A 25,306-nucleotide genomic window follows, 5' to 3' on the forward strand; every position below is an offset into this window, starting at 1 on the left:
GCCGCATGCCAACCTGCATTAGCTTTTGCTCATAAAGAAGCACAAATTATTCATCACCACTTTGTCTTTTTGTCTGTAACATTTTTGACAATCTCTTCTTTGCCTCCACCTATCACTGGCCCTCTATTCAACTGCACCTGTCCCAGCACTCAACCAGCTTATATTTCACTGCATTTCTACTTTTCCTCAGGTCTAGTGAAGTTTCATTTGGAATCGAAACGAGAACTCTATTCCTCTCCACAGATGCTCTCAGACCTGCTGACGTTTTCCAGCTATTTTTATTTTTGTGTAGTTACAGGCAATTTCAACCTCTGAAACTGTTCTACAATTAAGTAGAAACCCTCCTTTCAGGTGAAGCAAATATTTACTGCTTCCTCTTCCACTCACGAAGGGTAACAGTTGTAATCTGGTTGTACTAGGATGGTTGAGCCCCAGGCTTATCCACTGGGGACATGGATTCAAGTGGAAATTTAGGTACCAATATTTAGAAATGAAAACTCGTATCCCAGTAATGGTGACCTTGAAAATGCCATCGATTTATTTAGAAGCCCATCTCGTTCACTAACACCCTTCAGGGAAGGAAATACTTCATCCTTCTCAGGCCTGCTTTACTTGTGACGTACTGCACATAGGTATGTGGTTCATTATTAACTACCCCCTGAAAGGGCCCACTACGTCACGCAATTCAAGGGCTATTGGGGACGGTTAACAAAGGCATATCGTGCCATTGACATAAACATCCCATGAAAGAACAAAGGAAATATAAAATTAATCCATTGCATTTGCTCCTGACAGTATGGACTCCTGTAATTTGGGATAACTCAACACAGGCTGGTTGAGTACTTTGTAGAACGTCTCTGCTCAGTCCACAAACATGGCCCTGCACCGGTTGCTATTCCAGTCCAGCATCTTGCTCTCATGCTCACATTTCAGTCCTTGGCCTGATGCTATGTTCCAGTGAAGCCCAACAAAGCTGTGGGAAAAGAACCTCATCTTCCAATTTGGCGTCTTCCAGCCTCATGTACTCAAAACTGAATACAACATCTTTAGACCATGAACTCTGTCCTCTATTTGTATTATTTTTCCAGATTTTCAGTTTATATCATTTTCTCATGTTTTGCTTTCAGGCAGCCCTGACCTTTATTCTCCTATTCCCACATTCTGCTATTTTGCTCTCAGATAGCGCTGACCTCTAATCGGCTATTAACACCTGCTCTGGACCAATGCTTTGTACCTTTACTCATACCATTCCCCCTCTCTTTCCCATTTGTTCGATGACATCTTTGTACTTTAATGTCCCCAGCCCTCAAATCAATCCATGACCCTCTTTTTCCTGTTATGCCTTCCACCTCACCTTGTGTCCAACAGCCAAAAACCCACCACATTCCACCACTCCTGACTTCAGAAGAAATAACATACTGTAGGTGAAATGTTAACTCTGTTTCGATCCGGACAGATGCTGCTAGACCTGCTGAGATTTTACCTGCACTTTTTTGCTTTTTATTTCTCTCTTATAGTGCCTGTTCTGTGAAGAACTTCCACGTATCTGCCATTTCCCAGATATAACGGCAATTGTGCATCGTTTATCCTTGTCACTGACCCCTGCCAAGTATTAAGCTGCTGGTGAATTTGCAAAGGCCTCTTTTCGATTGGGTATCAAACGCTGAATCCCACGTGGAGAATTACATACATGAAGCTTGGGAAATGACGGGGAAATGTTTTGAAGTCTGCAACACATTCAGGGACTTGGGAGAGGAGATGGAGATTGGAGATGTGAGCAGTGTCTTTCAGGTGCTGAGAGTTCATTATCTCTATACTGTTTAGAGAAGTGACATGACCAATTACGTTTGACATGGAAGGTGGAGCCTCAGGAGAGGACCCTGAACAATATTGACTGAACTGGAAGAGAGGATACGAAGTTGGGTGTTCAGCAATTTATTGGGAACAGAGCACAGAGAACAAGATGAGGGGCTCATGCACTGGATGAGTTCCCCGATTCTTGGAGCAGCTCAACAGCGCCCTACCTGGAGAGTCACTGACAGCAACTACTGCATCCCCGTGCTGGACTGCACATGTCCACAAGGTTCAGAATTAACAGAAAGACGGTGATAACAATTTATGCCTTGGAAGCTGAAATGAAAACAGAAAGAGCTGAAAAAATAGTCAGAACTGGCAGCACCAGTGGAGAGAGAAGCAGGTGGTTTTCAGTGCTGAATATGGGTCTTCTTCCGAAGGGAGGAGAGAGATAGGGGTGTGATGGGTTCTGTCCTGTTGAAAGAAAGGGCAGAAGGACAGCTGGGGTTACAGATAGGAGGGATAAGTTAGATAGCGGGGCAGACTGAATGTATCAGGTGTCATTGAACACAAGACAAAGAGACCCTTACTTTTACTCACCTATAACCTATTCTGAAAGACTCCAGCCTGCCTCCAAACTCACCCCAACAACAGGTGCGAGGAGCTGATGGAACTCTCTGTCATTGGGTTTGGGACTGTCCAATGAGCTGCCTCTTCCAGTGCTAACACCTTCTGCTATTTTGCTCTCAGACAGAGCCAACCTTTATTCAGCTGTTATCACCTACTCTGGGGTGAATACTTCCTGCCACAAAGCTACAAAGCATTCGCCCAGAGTAGGTGATAACAGCAGAATGAATGTGGCCGCTGTCTGAGAGCAAAATAGCAGAATGTGTTCGCACTGGAAGAGGCAGCTCATTGGACAGTCCAACGCCCAATGACAAAGAGTTAAATCAGCTCCTCGCACTTATTGTTGGGGGTGAGTGTGTCGGCCGGTGAGACTCTTTCAGAATAGGGTATGGATTAGTCAATGGAAGCCCTGGGCTATCTGTGAGGCCCAGCATTGTCCTTAGAGTCGAGCAGAGATGGGAGCTTAACCGGGGCAGTGGCCGGCGTGAGGAAAGTCATGGTTTTAAGAGAGAGCAGGACATCGAAGATGGTACATCCAAGAGATTGACTGCGAAACTGATTGGTAACTTTCCATCGAGATAGAGGTTCAGTTAGAGTAAATGGGCTGTGGATACAGAGGAGAGAGAATATGAGGAATTGGAGATGCACTAACGGGAGGCGAAAAGTCACACACTGCCACAGCAGAAGGAGAGCAGCAGTGAAGATATTTAGGTGCCAATGGTTTGATGGTAATTTGGTGAGGCCCGGCGAAGAGGGATTTTGGAAGAGAGCTGAGGAATGCAGTGAGATTGCCAAAGTAGGAGAAAGGGCGAGACAAATGAAAGGAATCACCAAGGTGTGACGTGTTTGCAAATGCAAGGCTAGAGCCATGACAGGCTGGGCAGCGTGGATAGGGGAGGGGGAAGTGGAGGGTTCATTCACAGGGAAAGTGCGATCCCCCCACGTCCAGGTTTCCAATATGGCCAAGGTCCCGATTTAATCACCAAAAACGTCGATACAATCACAAACAATTTCCATACACTCACCCCGAACTCGATACAATCACCCCCAATCTCGATACAATCACCCAAATCTCGATACAGTCAATCCCAATCTCGATACAATTAGCACGATCTCGATACAGTTATCCACAATCTCGATACACTCACGCCGATCTCGATACAATCACTCCCAATCTCTATACAATCACTCCCAATCTCGATACAATCATTCCCAATCTCGATACAATCACTCCCAATCTTGATACAATCACCCCCAATCTCGATACACACACCCCGATCTCGATACAATCACACCGACCTCGATACAATCACCCTTATCTCGATACAATCACCCCCAGTGTCGATACAATCAGCAACAATCTCCATACAGTCAACCCCAATCTCGATACAATCACCACAAATCTCGATACAATCACCCAAATATTCATACAATCATCCCAATCTCGATCCAATCACCAAAAATCTCGATAAACCACTTCTAGTATGTTCAAGAATGTCAAATCCACCCAACATATCAAGCGCTGGGAACTGTTTCTCCCCATGGACATTGTCCAGACCCCTCAGGGTTTTGAACAACTCTTTCAAACCTCCTGTCAACATTACCTCCTCGAAAGGGAAAAGCCCCAGAGTCTGCACCACCTCCATGGAACTGAAGCTTCTTGTCACTCGTTCGCCCCTGGTTATAACCTCAGTGCAACCCATTAATAAACCTTCACATCCTTCCTAAAGAGTGCTGCCTAGAATGTGACACCATACTCAGGGTGAATTAATTACTGAGCACTTCACCAGGCACAGTGAAGCAGAGACATGGACTCTGCTGAACGAGTGCTTGAACTCTGAATGTCGTGCCTCAACAAGCACACAAAACACTGAAGGTACAAATGCATGGCTGCGAGTCCTCATGGTTATCTCAATGAACAACAACAGATGCTGCTTTGATTATGTAAACAGCTTTATTTGGACGCCATTCCGACAGATGGCGCATCCTTTATTGCATTTGGATGTTGGCAAATGATCGCTTTCTTCACATATTATCATGTGTGTGTGTGTAAAGGAGAGAAACTGTGCACGGCTGCTTTCAAAAAATGAGACGGACACGCTGGGGATTGAATTTGGCACCTGATACCAGAGAAGCATGCACTCTACCACTGAGCTGCATCCCCACCTGCGACTTATGCCACCATAAAAAAGCTAAAATGATTCAACAGCACGTTGTTCTTTTGTCTCTGACACCTTTGACCATCTCTTCTTTGCCTCCACCTATCACAGGCCCTCTATCCAGCTCTACCTGTCCCACCCACTCATTCAGCTTATATTTCACCTCATTTCTATTTTTCCACAGTTCTGATGAAGTGTCATATCGACTCGAAAAGTGACCCTGTATTCCTCTCCGCAGATGCTGTCAGACCAGCTGAGATTTTCCATATATTTTTATTTTTGTGTAGTTACAGGTAATTTCACCCTCTGAACCTGTTCTAAAAATAGGTAAAAACACTCCTTTCAGGTGAAGCAACTATTTACTGCTTCCTCTTCCACTCACAAAGGGTAACAGTTGTAACGTGGTTATATTAGTTTGGTTCAGCCGAAGGTTCATCCACTGGGAACACGGATTCAAGTCGAAATTTAGGTACAAATATGTGGAATTGAAAACTCGTCTCCCAGTAACGGTGACGATGACATTGCCATCGATTGATGAAAACCCATCTGGTTCACTAACATCTTTCAGGGAAGAAAAACCTTCATCCTTATCAGGCCTGTCCTGCTTGTGACTTTCCACACGTAGGTATCTGCTTCACTCTTAACTGCCCTCTGGAAGGGCCCTGAAGGTCATTCAGTTCAAGGGCAATTAGCGATGGGGAATAAAAGCTGATCCTCCAAGTGACGCTCACATTCCGTGAAAGAACAAAGGAAATATAAAATTAGTCCATTGCATTCACTCCTGACAGTGTGGACTCCTCTACTTTGGGATAACTCAACACAGGCTGCGTCACCACTTTGTGGAACATCTCTGCTCAGTCTACAAACATTGTCCTGCCCTGGTTGCTATTCCAGTCCAGAATCTTGTTCTCATGCTCACATTTCAGTCCTCAGCCTGATGCAATGATCCAGTGAAGACCAACAAAGCTGTGGAAAAAGAACCACATCTTTTAATTTGGCGTCTTCCAGCCTTATGGACTCAGCACCTAATTCAAGATCTTTAGACCATGAACTCTGTCCTCCATTTGTATTATTTTCCCCTATTTTCAGTCTATATTGTGTTCTCATATTTTGCTTTCAGACAGCACTGACCTCTATTCTCCTATTACCACATTCTGCTATTTTGCTTTCAGACAGATCTGAGCTTTAATCTGCTATTAACACCTACTCTGGACCAATGTTTTGTTCCTTTACTTTTTACCATTCCCCCTCTCCTTGCATTTTGTTCCATGGCATCTTTGGAATTTAATCTCCCCAAACCTCTAACCAATTCATGACCCTTTTTTTGCTCCACCTTACCCCTCACCTTGTGTTCAACAGCAGAAACACCAGCACATTCCACCACACCTCATTTCAATAGAAGCGTTATTTTGAAGGTGAAACCTTAACTCTCTTTCTCTCTCCAAAGAGGCTGCTAGACCTGCTGAGATATTTCCACAAATATTTATTAATTTTTATTTCTGCCGTTAAGTGCCTGTTCTGTGAAGAAATTCCATGTATCTGCCATTTCCCAGTTATAGAGGTAATTGTGCATCCTTTACCCTTGTCCATGCCATGTACGGGTTGCTTATGAATTTCCTATGGTCTCTTTTGGATTGGGTAACAGGGGCTGCATCCCACTTGGAGAATTTGAAACGTGGAACTCCGCAAATGATGGGCAAATGTTTTGAAGGCGGCAACATATTCAAGGACTTTGGAGAGGAGAGGGAGATTGGAGATGTGGGCGGTGTTTTGCAGTTGCAGTGAATTCATTATCCCTACATTTTCTAGAAAAGTGACATGATGAAACCAGTTTGAAACAGAAGGTGGTGCCTCAGGAGAGAACCGTGAACAATATGGTCTGACCTGGGAGACAGGATGGGAGGTTGCATGGTCAGCAATTAGGTGGGAACAGGACCCAGGGGACAGGAGGCGGGGCTCTTTGACAGAATGAGTTCCTTTGTTCTCGGAGCAGCTCAATAGCGCCCTCCCTGGAGAGTCACTGACATCTGCATTTCCCGGCCTGGCAGTACAAGCCATAAAGTGGGGGTGGGTGGGGGGTGGGGGGGGGGGGGGTGTTGTGGGGGTTGAGAACTGGCTGTTTCCATGTAGAAGTGTTAAAATTCTTGCTGCTGTTGTTTTCATGTCTCCTCACCGTGCATTAAAAAAGGAAACTCGTGGCCTTAAAGATGTAAAGCAGCTGTGAAACTGATTGGTAACTTTCCATCGTGAGAGGGGTTCATGGGCAGCGAGTACAGAGGAAAGAAAATACAAGGAATTTGAGATGCAGTAAAGGAAGGCGAGAAGTCACACACTGCCGTGGCACAGGGAGAGCAGCAGTGAAGATATCTAGGGGCCAGTGGTTTGATGGTAATTTGCTGAGGCCTGGCGAAGAGGGATTTTGGAAGAGAGGTGCGAATGCAGTGAGATTGCCAAAGAAGGAGAAAGGGCGAGACAAATAAAAGGAAGCACCAAGGTGTGACGTGGTTGCAAACGCCAGGCTAGCGCCATGACAGGCTGGGCTCAGTGGATAAGGAAGGGGGAAGTGGAGGGGTCATTCAAAGGGAAGGTGACATCCACCCATGTCCATGTTTCCAATATGGCCAAGGCCCCGAAATAATCACCAACAATCTCGATATAATTGCGCCTGATCTCGATACAATCACCAACAATCTCCATACAGTCACACCGATCTCGATACAGTCACTCCAAATCTCGATGCAATCATCCCCAATCGTGATACAATCACTCCCAATCTCGATACAATCACCCCGATCTCGATACAATCACCCGATCTCGATACAATCACCCCCATCTCGATACAATCACCCTCAATCTCGATACGAACTCTTCTAATAGGTTCAAGAATGTCAAATCCTTCCATCATATCAAACGCTGGGAACTGTTTCTCCCCATTGACTCTGTCCAGCCCCCTCATGTTTTTGAACGTCTCTATCAAACCCCCTGTAAACATTCCCTCCTCAATGCAGAGAATTGTCCAGCCCTTTTTTGAATTTTTATTTCTGCCTTAAAGTGCCTGTTCTGTGAAGAACTTCCATGTATCTGCCATTTCCCAGTTATAAAGGTCATTGTGCATCGTTTACCCTTGTCACTGCCACATCTGAAGTCGCTGGTGAATTTGCAATGGCCTCTTGTCGATTGGGTATCAAAGGCTGAACCCCACGTGGAGAATTTCAAACATGAAGCTTGGGAAATGACGGGAAAAAAGAATTCACAATATCCTTCCAGGTCTGTGTCCCTTAGTGTTGAGCAGAGATGGGAGCTGTATTGGGTCAATGGCTGGCGTGAGGAAAATAATGATTTTAAAGGAGTGCAGGACATCGAAATGCCCTAAGAGAGTGACTACGAAACTGATTGGTAACTGTCCATCGAGAGAGAGGTTCAGGAGGGTAAGAGGGCAGAGAGTGCAGAGGAAAGAGAATCCGAGGTATTGGAAATGCAGTCACGGGAGGCCAGTAGTCACACACTGCCGTAGCAGAGGAAGAGCATCAGTGAAGATATCTAGTTGCCAGTATGTTCATGATAGCTGGAAAGCGCTGGCGAAGGGAGATTTTGGATGAGAAGGAGGAACACAGTGAGGTTGTCTAAGAAAGAGAATGTGCAAGAGCAGTGAAAGGACACCTCAAGGTGCGATATGGTTAGAAGTACCTGGCTAGCACCATGACAAGCTGGGCTGGGAGGATGAGAGAGGAACAAATGTACTCTTCATTCACAGGGTAGGTGCCAACCACGTCCCGGTTTCCAATAAGGCGAAGGCCCCGATATAAGCATCAACAATCTCGATGCATTCACCCCGATCTCGATACAATAACCCCCCATCTCGATACAATCACCCCTGATAGGATCATGAATGTAGAAACCTCTCTACATTTCAAACACATGGAACAGTTTTCCCCATCGACTCTTTCTAGACCTTATTGATTTTGAACGCCTCTCTCAAACCTCCTGTCAAAATTCCCTCCTCGAAGAGCCCCAGACTCTGCACCGGCTCTGCGGAACTGAAGCCCCTGGTCCCTGCAGCGCCGCTGGTTATACCCTCAGTGCAACCCATTCTGGAGCCTTTGCCTCCTTCCTAAAGAGTGCTGCCTAGAATGTGACACCGTACTCTGGGTCAGTTACTTACCGTGGGTTACTTACCCAGGCACCGTGTGGTAGAGGACATGGTCTCAGCTTAACGGGTGCTTGAAATTTGAATGTGGTGAGCCACACGATAAACTGTGAGCCTAATGGCAACCTCAATGAAGAACAGAACAAAAACAGAATTACCTGGAAAAACTCAGCAGGTCTGGCAGCATCGGCGGAGAAGAAAAGAGTTGACGTTTCGAGTCCTCATGACCCTTCGACAGAACTTGAGTTCGAGTCCAGGAAAGAGCTGAAATATAAGCTGGTTTAAGGTGTGTGTGTGGGGGGCGGAGAGATAGAGAGACAGAGAGGTGGAGGGGGTTGGTGTGGTTGTAGCGACAAACAAGCAGTGATAGAAGCAGATCATCAAAAGATGTCAACAACAATAGTACAATAGAACACATAGGTGTTAAAGTTAAAGTTGGTGATATTATCTAAACGAATGTGCTAATTAAGAATGGATGGTAGGGCACTCAAGGTATAGCTCTAGTGGGTTTTTTTTTTTATATAATGGAAATAGGTGGGAAAAGGAAAATCTTTATAATTTATTGGGAAAAAAAAAAGAAGGGGGAAACAGAAAGGGGGTCCCCCACCCCCTTTCTGTTTCCCCCTTCTTTTTTTTTTCCCAATAAAGTATAAAGATTTTCCTTTTCCCACCTATTTCCATTATATAAAAAAAACCCACTAGAGCTATACCTTGAGTGCCCTACCATCCATTCTTAATTAGCACATTCGTTTAGATAATATCACCAACTTTAACTTTAACACCTATGTGTTCTATTGTACTATTGTTGTTGACATCTTTTGATGATCTGCTTCTATCACTGCTTGTTTGTCGCTACAACCACACCAACCCCCTCCACCTCTCTGTCTCTCTATCTCTCCGCCCCCCACACACACACCTTAAACCAGCTTATATTTCAGCTCTTTCCTGGACTCGAACTCAAGTTCTGTCGAAGGGTCATGAGGACTCGAAACGTCAACTCTTTTCTTCTCCGCCGATGCTGCCAGACCTGCTGAGTTTTTCCAGGTAATTCTGTTTTTGTTTTGGATTTCCAGCATCCGCAGTTTTTTTGTTTTTATCAATGAAGTACAACTCTATTGTAAGCAATTCCGACAGACGGCGCATCCTTCATTGAATTCAGTTGTTGACCAATGCTCGCTTTCTGCGCATATGAAGCGAGTTTACCATGTCTGTGTGGACAACGGCACACTGTTGGCGAATGGCACCATTGCATTCAAAAGGAGTAGTGGAGATACCGGGGATCGAACCCGGGACCTCATACATGCAAAGCATGCGCTCTACCACTGAGCTACATCCCCACATTGCTGCCCGGTGAAATACATATACAGTTAAAGCTCATTTGACCTTTCGAGCCTTTTCTCCTGTTCAGTGAAATCACTCACACACCAAAACCACAAACATGAACAAGCACAAATGCATATGTGTAGTCAAAGGTAATTTCAACATTCGGGGCTGTTCTACCAATAAGTAAAATCACACCTTTCAGGTGAAGCAATGATTTACTTGTATCTTTTCCATTCACGAAGTGAGACAGTGGGAATGTGCTTGGACTAGTATTGTTGAAGCCCAGGCTCATCCAATGGGGACACGGGTTCAAATCGATATTGTTAAAACGCATCTGGTTCACTGACTTCCTTCAGGGAAGGAAAACCTTATCAGTCCTAGCCTACTTGTGACTTTCCAACAGTAGGTACGTAGCTGACCCTTAACTGCTCTCTGAAAGGTCCCCGCAAGTCACTCAGTTCAAGGGCAATTAGGGATGGGTATCAAAGGCTGATCCTCCCAGTGTCACCTATATCCCATGAGAGCACAACGGAAATAGAAAATTAGTCCATTGCATTCGCTGCTGGCAGTGTGGACTCCTCTAATTTAGGAAGACTCAACGCCGGCTGGATGACCACTTTGCGGAACATCTCTGTTCAGTCCACAAACAGGCTCCCCCACGCACCACCCCGCGCCCCACCCCTCCCCGCACTCCGCACCACACACCCACAACCCATCCCCACCCCAGGGGTTGCTATTCCAGTCCAGCATCTTGCTGTCATGCTCACATTTCAGTCCCCGGCCTGATGCAATGTTCCAGTGAAGCCCAACAAAGCTGTGGGAACAGAACCTTATCTTCCAGTTTGGCGACCCCAGGCTTTTGGACTCAACACTGAGCTCAGCATTTTCAGACCGTGAACTCGCTTCTATTGTGCAAATTTACCCCGATCGTCTGTGTGTATCTTGTTCTCATGTTTTGCTTTCAAGCAGCACTGACCTTAAAACTGCTATTAACACCTGCTCTGGACCAAATCTTTGTTCCTTTCCTACTGCCATTCCTTTATTCCTTTGCATCTTTGAAATTTAACCACCACAGCCCTCTGATTAATTCATGTCGCTTTTTATTTGCTCCACCTTGCCTACACCTTGTTCAAAACAGCTGAAAAGGCAGAATATTCTCCCTCTATTCAGTTCCGGTGAAGAGTCAATTGAAGGTGAAATGTTAACCCTGTTTCTCGCTCCACTGATGCAGCCGGGTCCGCTGAACTTTTTCAACACTTTCTCTTTTATATTTATTTCTGCCGCAAAGTGTCTGTGTTGTGCAGGAATACCATGTACTTACAACAACCCAGTTATGAAGGTAATTGATCAGAGGTTAGCATTGACAATGCGCCTGTGGAGTCGCTTGTGAATTTGATCTGGTCTCTTTTCGACTGGGTGGCAAGGACTGCGTCCCACATGGAGAAATTGAAAAGTGGCGCTCGGGAAATGATGGGAAAAGGTTTTGAAGGCGACAACGTATTCAGGAGCTTTGGAGAGGACAGGGAGATTGGAGATGGGGGGCGGTGGCTTGCTGGTGCAGAGAGTTCATTATCTCAACATTTTTTGAGAAATGACATGACTAAACAGGTTTGAAACGGAGCATGGTGCCTCAGGAGAAAACCGTGAATAACATGGACTGACCCGGAAGCCAGTTTAGGAGGTAGGTTGGTCAGCAATGTAGTGGGAACAGGACCAAGGTAACAGGAGGTGGGGGTCATGGACAGAATGAATTACCCAATCTTGGAGCAGCTCAACAGCGCCCTCACTGCAGAGTCACTGATAGGAACTCCTGCATTCCCCTGCCTGAGTGCACATGTACAAACGATTGAGAAGTAATTGGCCTAAAGAAGTGCGCGTGGCTGGAAAGAGGGCGGAAAACATTTAATCCTTGGAAGCTGAAGTAAAGAGAGAAAGAGCTGGAAAAGTCGGCTGAACTTGCAGCACCAGCAGAGAGAGAGACAGTTGGTTTTCTGCATCGATTATGAGTCTTCTCGGAACAGAGGAGAGAGATATGGTTTTTAATAGTCTTATGCTGTTCAAAAAAAGGGCAGAAGGGCAGCTGGGGCTCAGAAGATCAGTGATATGTTAGAGAGCGGTGCATATTGAATGAATAAGATGTCATTGAATAGAAGACAAATACAGTGCTAATGGGTTCTTGAGGTGGTGACCAGGTGTGTAGATCAGTGTAGTGCAGTTGATGTAATTTATGTGGGTTTCAGCCATGCCTTTGACATGACCACACATGGAAGACTTATAAAGCAGTCAAATGCAAGTGGGATACAGGGTAATTTGATAATGTGGATTGAAAATTGGCTTCGTTTCAGGAGACAGTGGGTGATGACAGAAGCCTGCTTTCGTGACTGAAAGGCAGTGTCTAGTAGCGTACCACAGGGATCTTTGCTGGGTCCCCTATTATCCATCATTTATATAAACGACATAGATGACTTTGATGTGCGGATGATACAAATATTTGCCAGGTGGTTAACAGTGTAGATGAATGCCTTGTGCTACAGGAAGATGCAGACAGGATGCTCAAACGGGCAGATAGGGGGTAGATGCAAATTAAACCTGCAAAGACAGAGGTGAAACGGTTTGGAAGGAGTACTTTGACAAGGAATTATTCAATAAACGGTATGACACTTGGAAGTTCTGAAGAACAAAGGGACCTTGGCATGTGTGTCCATAGGTCGCTGAAGGCAGAGGGGACTTTTAGTGGCATGGTGAAAAGCGTATGCGAGACGCTTGTCTTTATCAGTCGAGGCATAGATTACAAAAGTAGGGAAATCATGTTGGAGTTGTATGGAACTTTGGTGAGGCCACAGCTGGAGTACTGGGTGCAGTTCTGGTCACCACGTTAAAAGAAGGATGTGATTGCACTGGAAGAGTGCAGAGGAGATTCACCAGGATGTTGCCTGGGATGAAACATTTACGTTTTGAAGACGGTTTGGATAGACTTGGGTTGTTTTCGCTGCAGCAAAGGAGCCTGAGGGTAGATAAGATTATCATTTTTATGGACAGGTTGCATATGGAGCACCAGATAGCGTTAGCTGAAGGGTCAGTCACGAGGGGACACAAGTTCAAAGTGAGCGGCAGGAGGTTTAGGGTGGGTGTGAGGAAAAACTTTTTAACCCAGAAGGTGTGGAAGGTCTGGAATGCGCTGCCTGGGAGGGTGGTGGAGGGAGGGTTGAATGACCTCCTTTAAAAAGTACATGGATGAGCACTTGTCACGTCATAACATTCAAGGATATGGGACCAGTGCTGTTAAATGTGATTAGGTGGGTAGTTCCGGTGTTTCTCTCATGTTGGTGCAGACTCTATGAGCCAAAGGGCCTCTTCTTCAATGTGTGATTCTGTGGTTGTAATAAAGACAAAATGCATTCGCCCATTGTAGGTGATAATAGCAGATTAAAGGTGAGCACTGTCTGAGAGAAAAATAGCAGAATTTGTTAGTACTGGAAAAGGCAGGTCATTGGAGAGTCCCAAGTCGAATGACCAAGAGTTCCACCAGCTCATCTGTCTTCTTGTTGAGGATGAGCGTAGAGTAATGCGAGAGTATTTCAAATTGATTTTTGGATTAATGAAAGGAAGCGCTGGGCTATCCTTGTATCCCAACAAGGTCCTGCAATAGTGCATGGTTTCATTCGATGTAGGAGTGACGCTCCATAGTTTCACGTGCTCCATGGCAGTGGACATCTCAACGAGTTACTCACCATTTCCTTTCAGCTCTGCGTTCCCTTGGAGTTAAGCAGAGATGGGAGCTGTACCAGGACAGTGGCTGGTGTGAGCAAAGTGGTGTTTTGAATACACAGCAGCACATTGAAGATGGCAAGGCCAAGAGAGTGACTACGAAACTGATTGGTAACTTTCCATCGAGAGAGTGGTGCAGGGAGGGTAAGTGGGCACTGTGTACAGAGGAAAGAGAATATAAGGAATTGAAGATGTAGTAACGGGAGGCGAGAAGTCAAACACTAATGTGGCAGAGGGAGAACAGCAGTGAAGATATCTAGGTGCCAATGCTTTCATGATAATTCGGTGAGGGCAGGCGAAGGGGCATTTTGGATTAGAGGGCAGGAACGCAGTTAGATTGGCAAAAAAAGAGAAAGGGCGAGACAAATGAAAGGAAGCAACAAGGTGTGACGTAGTTGCAAATGCCAGGCTAGAACCATGATGGGCTGGGCTGGATGGATAGGGGCTGGAGAAGTGGAGGCTTCATTCACAGGGAAGGTGCGATCCACCCATGTTCAGGTTTCCAATATGTCCAAGGCCCCGATATAATCACCAACAATCTCGATACAATCGCACCTGAACTCGCCTCAATCACCCCCAATCTCCATACAATCACCCCCAATCTCGATACAATCACCACCAATCTCGGTACAATCACACCCAATCTCCACACAATCACTTCTAGCAGGTTCAAGAATGTCAATTCCACTCAAGACATCAAACGCTGGGAATTGTTTCTCCCCATTGACTCTGTCCAACCCCTCATGATTTTGAAGGCCTCTTTCAAACCTTCTGTCAACACACCCTCCTCGGAGGGCAAAGGCCACAGACTCTGCACCACCTCCGCATAACTGAAGCTTCTTTGTCTCTCGAGCGCCCTTGGTTATAACCTCGGAGCAACCATTTCATAAACCTTCGCATCCTTCCTGAAGAGTGCAGCCTAGAATGTGACACCATACTCAAGGTGAGTTACTTTCCAAGCTGGAGTGATCCATAAACTTCCAGGCACCATGAAGCAGAGACATGGACGCTGCTGAACGAGAGCTTGACTCTGAGTTTCGTGAATCAACAAACACACAAAACACTGAAGTCACAAAAGTCTCAATAAACAACGACAGATGCTGCTTTAATTAAGTGAACAGCTTTATTTTGAAGCCATTCCAACAGATGGCGCATCCTTCATTGAACTCGGATGTTGGCGAATGATCGCTCTCTGCAGTTATAAAGCGTGTTTACCATGTCTGCGCGTGTAAAGGTGAGAAACTGTGCGCGGCTGCATTCAAAAGAGCAAATGGAGATGTCGGGGATTGAACCCGGGACCTCATACATGCGAAGCATGCGCTCTACCACTGAGCTACATCCCCTCCTCTTTTCGCATGGGACATAAAGAAGCCCAAATGCTTCAACACCCCTTTGTCTTCTTGTATGTATTGTATGTGGCATCTTTGATAGTCTCTTCTTTGCCTCCACCTATCACAGGCCGACTAACCAGCTCTACCTGTGTCACCCCCCTTCAACAATATTTCACCTCATTTCTACTTTTCCTAATTTCTGATGAAGTGTCATAAGGACTGGAAGCGTGAGCTGTATTCATCTCCGCTGAGATTTTCCAACTGTTTCTATTTTTGTGTATTTTCAGGCAATTCACCCTACAATGAAGTAAAAACATTCCTTTCCGCTAAAGCAAATATTTACTGGTTTCTCTTCCACTCATGAAGGGTAACATTTGTAATGTAAGAGTATCGCTGAGCCCCAGGCTCATCCACTGGGGACAGGAGTTCAAGTCGAAATTTACGGACGCATATGTGGAATTGAAAACTCGTCTCCCAATAACGGTGACCATGAAAATGCCATCGATTTGGGTAAAAACCCATCAGGTTCACTAACATCCTTCAGGGAAGGAAAACCTTCATCCTTATCAGGCCTGCCCTACTTGTGATTTTCCACACGTAGGGATGTGGTTGACTCTTAACTGCCCTCTGAAAGGCCCCAGCACATCACTCAGTTCAAGGGTAATTAGGGATGGGTAACAATTGCCGATCCTGGCAACGACACCCACATCCCATAAAAGAACAAAGGAAAGAAAAAATTAGTCCATTGCATTCACTGCTGACAGTCTGGACACCTCTAAATTGGGAAGACTCAACAGAGGCTGGGTCACCACTTTGTAGAACATCTCTGCTCAGTCCACAAACATGGCCCCGAACAGGTTACTATTCCAGTCCAGCATCTTGCTCTCATGCTCACATTTCAGTCCTCGGCCTGATGCACTGTTCCAGTGAAGCCCAACAAAGCTGTGGGAAAAGAACCTCATCTTCCAATTTGGGGTCTTCCAGCCTTATGGACTCAAGACTGATTTCAACATCTTCAGACCATGAATTCTGTCGTCGGTTTGTATTATTTTCCCCGATTGTCAGTCTATATCATTTTGTCATGTTTTATTTTCAGGCAGCACTGACCTTTATTCTCCTATTACCACATTCTGCTATTTTGGTTTCTGACCGCGCTGACCTTTAATCTGCTATTAACAACCGCTCTGGACCAATGCTTTGTACATTTTCTCATACAATTTCACCTCTCTTTCCCATTTGTTCCATGGCATCTTTGTAATTTAATTTCCCCAGCACTCTAATCAATCCATGACCATTTTATTCTGTTCCACATTCTACTTCACCTTGCATCCAACAGCCGAAAACCCACCACATTCCACCACCCCTGATTTCAGAAGAAACGTCATATTGAAGGTGAAACATGGAGCTCGGGAAATGACGGGCAAATGTTTTGAAGTCGGCAACACATTCAGGGACTTTGGAGAGGAGAGGGAGATTGGAGATGGGAGCTGTGTGTTTCAGGTGCAGAGAGTTCATTATCTCTACAGTTTTTCATGAAGTGACATGACTAAACAGCTTTGAAACGGTAGGTGGTGCCTCGGGAGAGAACCCTGAACAATAGGGACTGACCTGGGAGCCAGGATGGGAGTTTGAGTGGTCAGCAGTTTATTAGGAACAGAGCCCAGGAAACAGGAGGCGGGGCTCATGGACAGGATGAGTTCCCCGGTTCTCGGAGCAGCTCAACAGCGCCCTCCCCGGAGAGTCACTGACAGCAACTCCTGCCTCCCCCTTCTGGACTGCAGATGTCCACAGAGTACAGAGCTAAGAGGCCTAAAGAAGTGTTGCTGGACAGAAAGAGGTGATAACAATTTAGCCGTTGGAAGCCGAAATGAAAACAGAAAGAGCTGAAAAACTCGTCAGAACTGGCAGCAATAGTGGAGAGAGAGGCAGGTGGTATTCATAGCCGAATATGCGTCTTCATCCGAACAGAGGAGAGAGATAGGGGTGTGATGGGCTCTGTGCTGTTTAAAATGTTGGCAGAAGGACAGCTGGGGCTAAAGAGGTGAGGGATAAGTTAGATAGCGGGGCATATTGAATGAAAAAGGTGCCATTAAACACAAAAAAAAGAGTCTTTATTTTACTAACCCGTAACATATTCTGAAACACTCTAGCCTGCCTCCAAACTCACCTTCAACAACAAGGGCAAGGACTGATGAAACTATTTGTCATAAGGATCGGGACTGTCCAATGAGCTGCCTCTTCCATTGCTCACACATTCTGCTAATTATCTCTCAGACAGCGCCCACATTTATTCAGCTGTTATCACCTACTCGGGGCGAATACTTCCTGCCGCAAAGCCACAAAGCATTCACCCAGAGTAGGTGATAAGAGCAGAATAAATGTGGCCGCTGTCTTGGAGCAAAATAGCAGATGTGTTCGCGCTGGAAGAGGCAGCTCATTGGACAGTCCAAAGCCCAATGATAAAGAGTTCAATCAGCTCCTCGCACTTGTTGTTGGGGGTGAGTGTGTCGGCCGGCGAGAATGTTTCAGAATACGGTATGGATTAGTGAATGGAAGCCTTGGCCTATCTGTGCATCCCAGAATGGTCCTGGAATGGAGAATGGTTTCATTCGACGAGAGAGCGACCTTACATTATATCACATGCTCCAACACACCCGAGCAGTGCACGTATTAACCAGTTACTCACCATATCCTTTCAGGCCTGTGTCCATAGCGTTAAGCAGAGATGGGAGCTGTACCGGGACAGTGGCCGGCATGAGCAAAATAATGTATTTAATAGAGAGCAGGACATCGAAGATGGCAAGGCCAAGAGAGTGACTGCGAAACTGATTGGTAACTTTCCATCGAGAGAGGGGTTCAGGGAGGAGGGTAAGCGGGCCGGGAGTACAGAGGAGATGGAATACCCCGAATTGGAGATGCAGACACGGGAAGCCAGTAGTCACACGCTGCCATGGTAGGGGGAGAGCAGCAGTGAAGATATCTAGGTGCCAATGCGTTGATGATAATTTGGTGAGGGCTGGCGAAGGGGGATTATGGATGAAAGGGCAGGAATGCAGTGAGATTGCCAAAGAAACAGAAAGTAAGCATCAAGGTTTAAAGTGGTTGGAAATGCCAGGCTAGCGCCATGACAGGCTAGGCTGGGTGGATGGGAGAGGGAGAAGTGGAGGCTTCATTCACAGGGCAGGTGCTATCCACCCATGTCCAGGTTTCCAATAAGGGCAAGGCCCCAATATAATCGCCAACAATCTCGATGCAATCAACCCCAATCTCCATACAGTCACTTCTACTAGTTTTCCTGAATGTGAAATTCTCCCGATATCTCAAACACAGGGAATTGTTTCTCCCCAGCGACTCTGTCCAGACCCCTCATGATTTTGGACACCTCGATCAAACCTCCTGTCAACATTCCCTTCTCAAAGGGGAAAAGCCCCAGACTCTGCACCACCTCCATGGAACTGAAGCTTCTTGTCACTCGAGCGCCCCTGGTTATAACCTCAGGGCAACCCATTCATACATCTTCACATCCTTCCTAAAGAGAGCAGCCCAGAATGTGACACCATACTCATGGTGAGTTACTTACTGAGCTGGACTGATCCCAGGCACCGTGAAGCAGAGACATGGAATCTGCTGAACGAGTGCTTGCACTCTGAGTTCGTGAGTCAACAAGCATACAAAACACTGAAGGTACAAATGTGTGGTTGCGGGCCCTCATGGTTGTCTCAATGAACAACCACAGATGTTGCTTCGATTACGTGAATAGCTTTATTTTGAATCCTTTCCGACAGATGGCACATTCTTCATTGAATTCAGATATGGCGAATTTCGCTTTATGCACATATGAAGCGAGTTTACCATGTCTGTGTGTGTAAAGGTGAGAATCTGTGCATGGCTGTATTGAAAAGTTGAAATCAAAATACTGGGAATTGAATGCGGGAACACAGACATGCGAAGCATGCGCTACACAACTGAGCCACATCCCCAGCTGCCTATATACCTGCACATAAAGAAGCACAAATGCTTCAAAAACACTTTGTCTTTTTGTCTATGACATCTTTGGCAATCTATTCTTAGCCTCCACCTATCACTGGCCCTCTATCCAACTGTACCTGTCCCATTCCCTCAACCAGCTAATATTTCACCTCATTTCTACTTTTCCTCAAGTCTGAATAAGTGTGATATGGACTCGAAAAGTGAACTGTATTTCTCTCCACAGATGCTCTCAGACCTGCTGAGGTTTTGCAGCTATTTTAATTTTTGTGTAGTTACAGGCAATTTCACCCTCTGAACCTGTTCCACAATTAAATTGAAACACACCTTTCAGATGAAGCAACTATATACTTGTTCCTCTTCCACTCACGAAGGGTAACAGTTGTAATCTTGTTGTATTAGGATTGTTGAACCCCAGGTTCATCCACTGGGGACTCGGATTCAAGTGGAATTTTTGGTACCAATATGTGGAATTGAAAACTCGTTTCCCAGTAACGGTGACCATGAAAATGCCATCGATTGATGTGAAAACCCAACTCGTTCACAAACACCCTTCAGGGAAGGAAATATGTCATCCTTCTCAGGCCTGCTTTATGTGACTTACCGCACATGGATATGTGGTTGATTATTAACTACCCTGTAAAAGGGCCCAGCAAGTCACTCAGTTCAAGGGCAATTAGGGACGGGTAAGAAAGGCATATCGTTCCAGTGAAGCCCACGTCACAGTAAAAAACAAAGGAAATATTAAATTAGTCCATTGCATTCGCTGCTGGCAGTGTGGACGCCATTACGATGGGAAGACTCAACACAGGCTGGGTTACCTCTTTGTAGAACATCTCTGCTCAGTCCACAAACATGGCCCTGTACCAGTTACTATTCCAGTCCTTCAACTTGCTCTCATGCTCACATTTCAGTCCTCGGTCTGATGCAATGTTCCAGTGAAGACCAACAAAGCTCTGGGAAAAGAACCTCATCTTCCGATTTGGCATCTCCTAGGCTCATGGACTCAAAACTGAATTCATCATCTTCAGATTATGAATTCTGATCTATATTTGTATTATATTCGCCGATTGCCAGTTTATATCTCTTTCTCATGTTTTGTTTCCAGGCAGCACTGACTGTTAATCTACTATTACCCCATTCTGCTATTTTGCTTTCAGACAGCACTGGCATTTATTCCCCTATTACCACATTCTGCTATTTTGCTTTCAGACAGCGCTGACCTTTAATCTGCTGTTAACACCTGCCCTGGACCAATGTTTTGTACCTTTACTCATACCATTCCCCCTCTCTTTCCCATTTGTTCAATGGCATCTTTGTAATTTAATGTCCCCAGCCCTCTAATCAATCCATGACCCTCTTTCCCCTGTTCCACCTTCCACTTCACCTTCCATCCAACATCCAAGAACCCACCACATTCCACCACTCCAGATTTCAGAAGAACCGTCATATTGAAGGTGAAATATTAACTCTGTTTCTACTGCACAGATGCTGCTAGACCTGCTGAGATCATTCAAGCACTTTTTTTTCTTTTTATTTCTGCCTTAAAGTGCCTGTCCTGTGAAGAGCTTCCATGTATCTGCCATTTGCCAGTGATAGAGGTAATTGTGCATCGTTTAACCTTGTCACTGCCACGTCTGAAGCCGCTGGTGAATTTGCAATGGCCTCTTTTCGATTGGGTATCAAAGGCTGAATCCCACGTGGAGAATTTCAAACATGAAGCTCGGGAAATGACGGGCAAATATTTTGAAGTCGGCAACACATTCAGGGACTTTGGAGAGGAGAGGGAGCTTGAAGATTGGAGCAGAGTCTTTCAGGTGCCGAGAGTTCATTATATCTACGTTTTCTAGAGAAGTGACATGACTAAACAGGTTTGAAACGGATGATGGTGCCTCAGGAAAGAACCCTGAACAATAGTGACTGACCTGGGAGCCAGGATGGGAGGTTGGGTGGTCAGAAATTTAGTCGGAAAAGAGCCCTGGGAACAGCAGGCGGGGCTCATGGACAGGAGGAGTTCCCCAGTTCTCGGAGCAACTCAACAGCGCCCTCCCTGGAGAGACACTGACAGCAACTCCTGCAGCCCCCTGTTGGACTGAACATGTCCACACGTCTCAGAACTAATAGGCCTTAACAAGTGTTGCTGCACAGAAAGAGGGCGATAACAATTTAGCCCTTGGAAGCTGAAATGAAAACAGAAAGAGATGAAAAACTCGTCAGAACTGGCAGCAACAGTGAAGAGAGAAGCACTTGGTTTTCAGAGCCTAATATGCGTCTTCTTCCGAAGAGAGGAGAGAGATAGGGGATTGACGGGCTCTGTCCTGTTGAAAAAAGGGCAGAAGGACAGCTGGGGCTAAGGAGGTGAAGGATAAGTTAGATAGCGGGGTGGATTGAATGACAAAGGTGTCATTGAATACAAGACAACGAAAGCCTTCCTTTTTCTCACCCATAACCTATTCTGAAACATTCTAGCCTGCGTCCCAACTCACCCCCAACAACAAGCGTCAGGAGCTGATGGAACTATCTATCATTGGGTTTGGGACTGTCCAATGAGCTGCCTCTGCCAGCCCTTACACATTCTGCTGATTTGTTCTCAGGCAGAGCCCATATTTATTCTGCTGTTATCACCTACTCGGGGCGAATGCCTCCTGCCACAAAGCCACAAAGCATTCGCCCACAGTAGGTGATAACAGCAGAAAAAATGTGGCCGCTCTCTGAGTGCAAAATAACGGAAAGTGTTTGCACTGGAAGAGACAGCTCATTCGACAGTCCAAATCCAAATGACAAAGAGTTCAATCAGCTCTTCGCATTTCTGGTTAGGAGTGAGTGTGTCGGCCAGCGTGAGTGCTTCAGAATAAGGTATGGCTTAGTGAACGGAATCCCTGGGCTATCTGTGCGTCCCAACATGGTCCTTAGAGTTAAGCAGAGATGGGACCTGTACCGGGACAGACGCTGGCGTGAGGAAAGTCATGTTTTTAAGAGAAAGCAGGACATCGATGATGGCACGTCCAAGAGGGTGACTGCAAAACTGATTGGTAACTTGCCATCGAGAGAGGGGTTCAGGGAGGGGAAGCGGACATCGAGTACAGAGGAAAGAGGATACACGGAATTGGAGATGCACTAATGGGAGGTGAGAAGTCACACACTGCCGTGGCAGAGGGGGACCAGCAGTGAAGATATCTAGGCGCCAATGGCTTGATGATGATTTGGTGATCCCTGGCGAAGGGGAATTTTGGATGAGAGGGCCGGAATGCAGTGAGATTGCCAAAGAAAGAGGAAGGGAGAGACAAATGAAAGGAAGCACCAAGGTGTGATGTGGTTGTAAATGACAGGCTAGCGTCATGACAGGCTGAGCTGGTTGGATGGCAGATGGCGAAGTGGAGGCTTCATTCAAAGCGGGGGTGTGATCCACTCATGTCCAGGTTCCCAATAAGGCCAAGGTCACGATATAACCACAAACAATCGGCATACAATCACCCACCATATCGATACTATCCCACCCAGTCTCGATACAATCCACCCCAATGACGATACAATCACCCCCAATCTCGATACAATCACACCCAATCTTGACACAATTACTTCTAGCAGATTCATGAATGTGAAATCCGCCGAACATCTCAAACGCTGGGAACTGCTTCTCCCCATCGACTCTGTCCAGACCCATCGTGCTTTTGAACCCCTCTATCAAACATCCTGTCAACATTCCCTCCTCGAACCGTAAAAGCCCCAGACTCTGCACGGCCTCCATGGAACTGAAGCTTCTTGTCTCTCGAGCGCTTCTGGTAATAAACTCAGTGCAAACCATTAACAAACCTTCGCATCCTTCCTAAGGAGTGCTGCCTAGAATGTGATACTATACTCAGGTTGAATTACTTACCGAGCACAACCTCCCAGGCACCGTGAACCAGAGAGATGGACTCTGCTGAACGACAGCTTGAACTCTGAGTATCGGGAGTCAACAAGCACACAAAACAGTGAACGCACAAATGTGTGGCTGCGGGCCCTCATGGTTGTCTCAATGAACAACCACAGATGCTGGTTTGCTTATGTGAACAGCTTTATTTTGAAGCCATTCCGACAGATGGCGCATCCTTCATTGAATTGGGATGTTGGCGAAAGATCTCTCTCTGCACATTTGAAGCGAGCTTACCATGTCTGTGTGTGTAAAGGTGATAAAATGTGCATAGCTGCATTCAGACGACGAAATGGAGATACCGGGGATTGAACCCGGGACCTCATACATGCGAAGCATGCGCTCTGCCACTGAGCTACACCGCCAACAGTGTCTGCATGTGTCATAATGAAGCTCATTGACCATGTCTTATTTGCCTCCACCAATCATTGAACTCTATCCAGCTCGACCTGCGCCACCGCCCTCCATCAGCTTGTACTTCACCTCATTTCTATTCTTCCTCAATTCAGGTGAAGTGTCATATGGACTCGAACTGTGAACTGTATGCCTCTCTCCAGATGCTGTCCGCCCAGCTGTGATTTTCCAGGTATTTTTATATTTGTGTAGTTGGCTGCAATTTCATCCTCTGAAACTGTTCTACAATTAAGTAAAAACACTGCTTTCAGGTGAAGCAACTATTTACTGCTTCCTCTTCCACTCACGAAGGGTAACAGTTGTAATCTGGTTGTATTAGGGTGGTTGAGCCCCAGGCTCATCCACTGGGGACCTGGATTCAAGTCGAAAGTTAGGAAACAAATATGTGAAATTGAAAACTCGTCTCCCAGTAACGGTGAGCATGAAAATGGCATCGAATGGTGTAAAATCCCACATGGTTCACCAACACGCTTCAGGGAAGGAAAACCAACATCCTTATCAGGCATGTCCTACTTGTGACTTTCCACACATAGCAATGTGGGTGTCTGTTAACTGTCCTCTGAACGGGCCCAGCAAGCCACTCAGTTCAAGGGCAATTAGGGAAGGGTAACAAAGTCACATCTTGCCAGTGACTGCCACATCCCATGAAACAACAAAGGAAATATAAAATTCTACAATTGCATTCACTGATGACAATGTGGAATCCTCTACTTTAGGATAATTAAGCACAGGCTGGGTCACCACTTTGTAGAACATCTCTGCTCAGTCCACAAACATGGCTCCGCCCCGGTTGCGATTCCAGTTTAACATGTTGCTCTCATTCTCACATTTCAGTCTGCAGCCTGATGTAATGTTCCAGTGAACCCAATAGAGTTCTCGGAAAGGAACCTCACCTTCCAATTTGGTGTCTTCCAGCCTTATGGTATCAAAACTGATGTCAACATCTTCAGTCAATGAACTCTGCCCTCTATTTGTATTATTTTCCCCGATTTTGAGTCTATATCATTTTCTGATATTTTACTTTCAGGCAGCACAGGCCATTATTCAACTATGACCACATTCTGCTATTTTTCTTTCAGACAGCTCTGACCTTTAGTCTGCTATTAACACTTGCTCTGGACCAATGCTTTGTACTTTTACTCATACCACACACCCTCAAAAGCTTAATCCGACCTGGAGAATTTCATACATGAAGCAAGGGAAATGAGGGGAAAATGTTTTGAATTCGGCAACACGTTCGTAGACTTTGGATGGGAGAGTGAGTTTGAAGATGGGAGCGGTGTATTTCAGGTGTAGAGAGTTCATTATCTCTACATTTTTTAGTGAAGTGACAGGACTAAACAGGTTTTAAACGAATGATGGTGACTCAAGAGAGAATCCTGAACAATATTGACTGATCTGGGACAAGGATGAGAGGTTTGAGGGGTCAGAGTTTTAGTGGGAGCAGAGCCCAGGGAACAAGAGGTGGGGCTCATGGAAAGGATGAGTTCCACTGTTCCTGGAACAGCTCAACAACGCCCTCCGTGAAGAGTCACTGACAGCAACTCCTGCATCCTCCTTCTGGAATGCACGTCTCCACACGTTTCAGAGCTAATAGGCCTAAAGACGTGTTTCTGGACAGAAAGAGGGTGATAACAACTTAGCCCTTGGAAGCTGAAATGAAAACAGAAATGGATGAAAAACTCGTCAGAACTGGCAGCACCAGTGGAGAGAGAAGCAGGTGGTTTTCAGAGCCAAATATGGGTCTTCTTCCAAACAGAGAAGAGAGATAGGGGTGTGGTGGGATCTGTGCTACTCACAAAATCACAGAAGAACAGCTGGGGCTATGGAGGTGAGGGATAAC

General features: G+C 45.8%; 3 non-coding genes across 3 annotated transcripts; all 3 read right to left on the reverse strand.

Moving 5' to 3' along the window:
* Positions 1–9,992: 9,992 nt before the first annotated feature.
* trnaa-ugc lies at positions 9,993–10,064 on the reverse strand. Its single transcript has one exon. It is a non-coding gene; the product is annotated as a tRNA-Ala (tRNA).
* A 5,025-nt stretch (positions 10,065–15,089) lies between these two features.
* trnaa-cgc lies at positions 15,090–15,161 on the reverse strand. The gene has a single exon. It is a non-coding gene; the product is annotated as a tRNA-Ala (tRNA).
* Positions 15,162–23,342: 8,181 nt separating this feature from the next.
* trnaa-cgc lies at positions 23,343–23,414 on the reverse strand. Its single transcript has one exon. It is a non-coding gene; the product is annotated as a tRNA-Ala (tRNA).
* Positions 23,415–25,306: the final 1,892 nt, after the last annotated feature.

The sequence above is a fragment of the Carcharodon carcharias genome, chromosome 39 (genome assembly GCF_017639515.1).
Source record: "Carcharodon carcharias isolate sCarCar2 chromosome 39, sCarCar2.pri, whole genome shotgun sequence".
Taxonomy (NCBI): Eukaryota; Metazoa; Chordata; class Chondrichthyes; order Lamniformes; family Lamnidae; genus Carcharodon; species Carcharodon carcharias.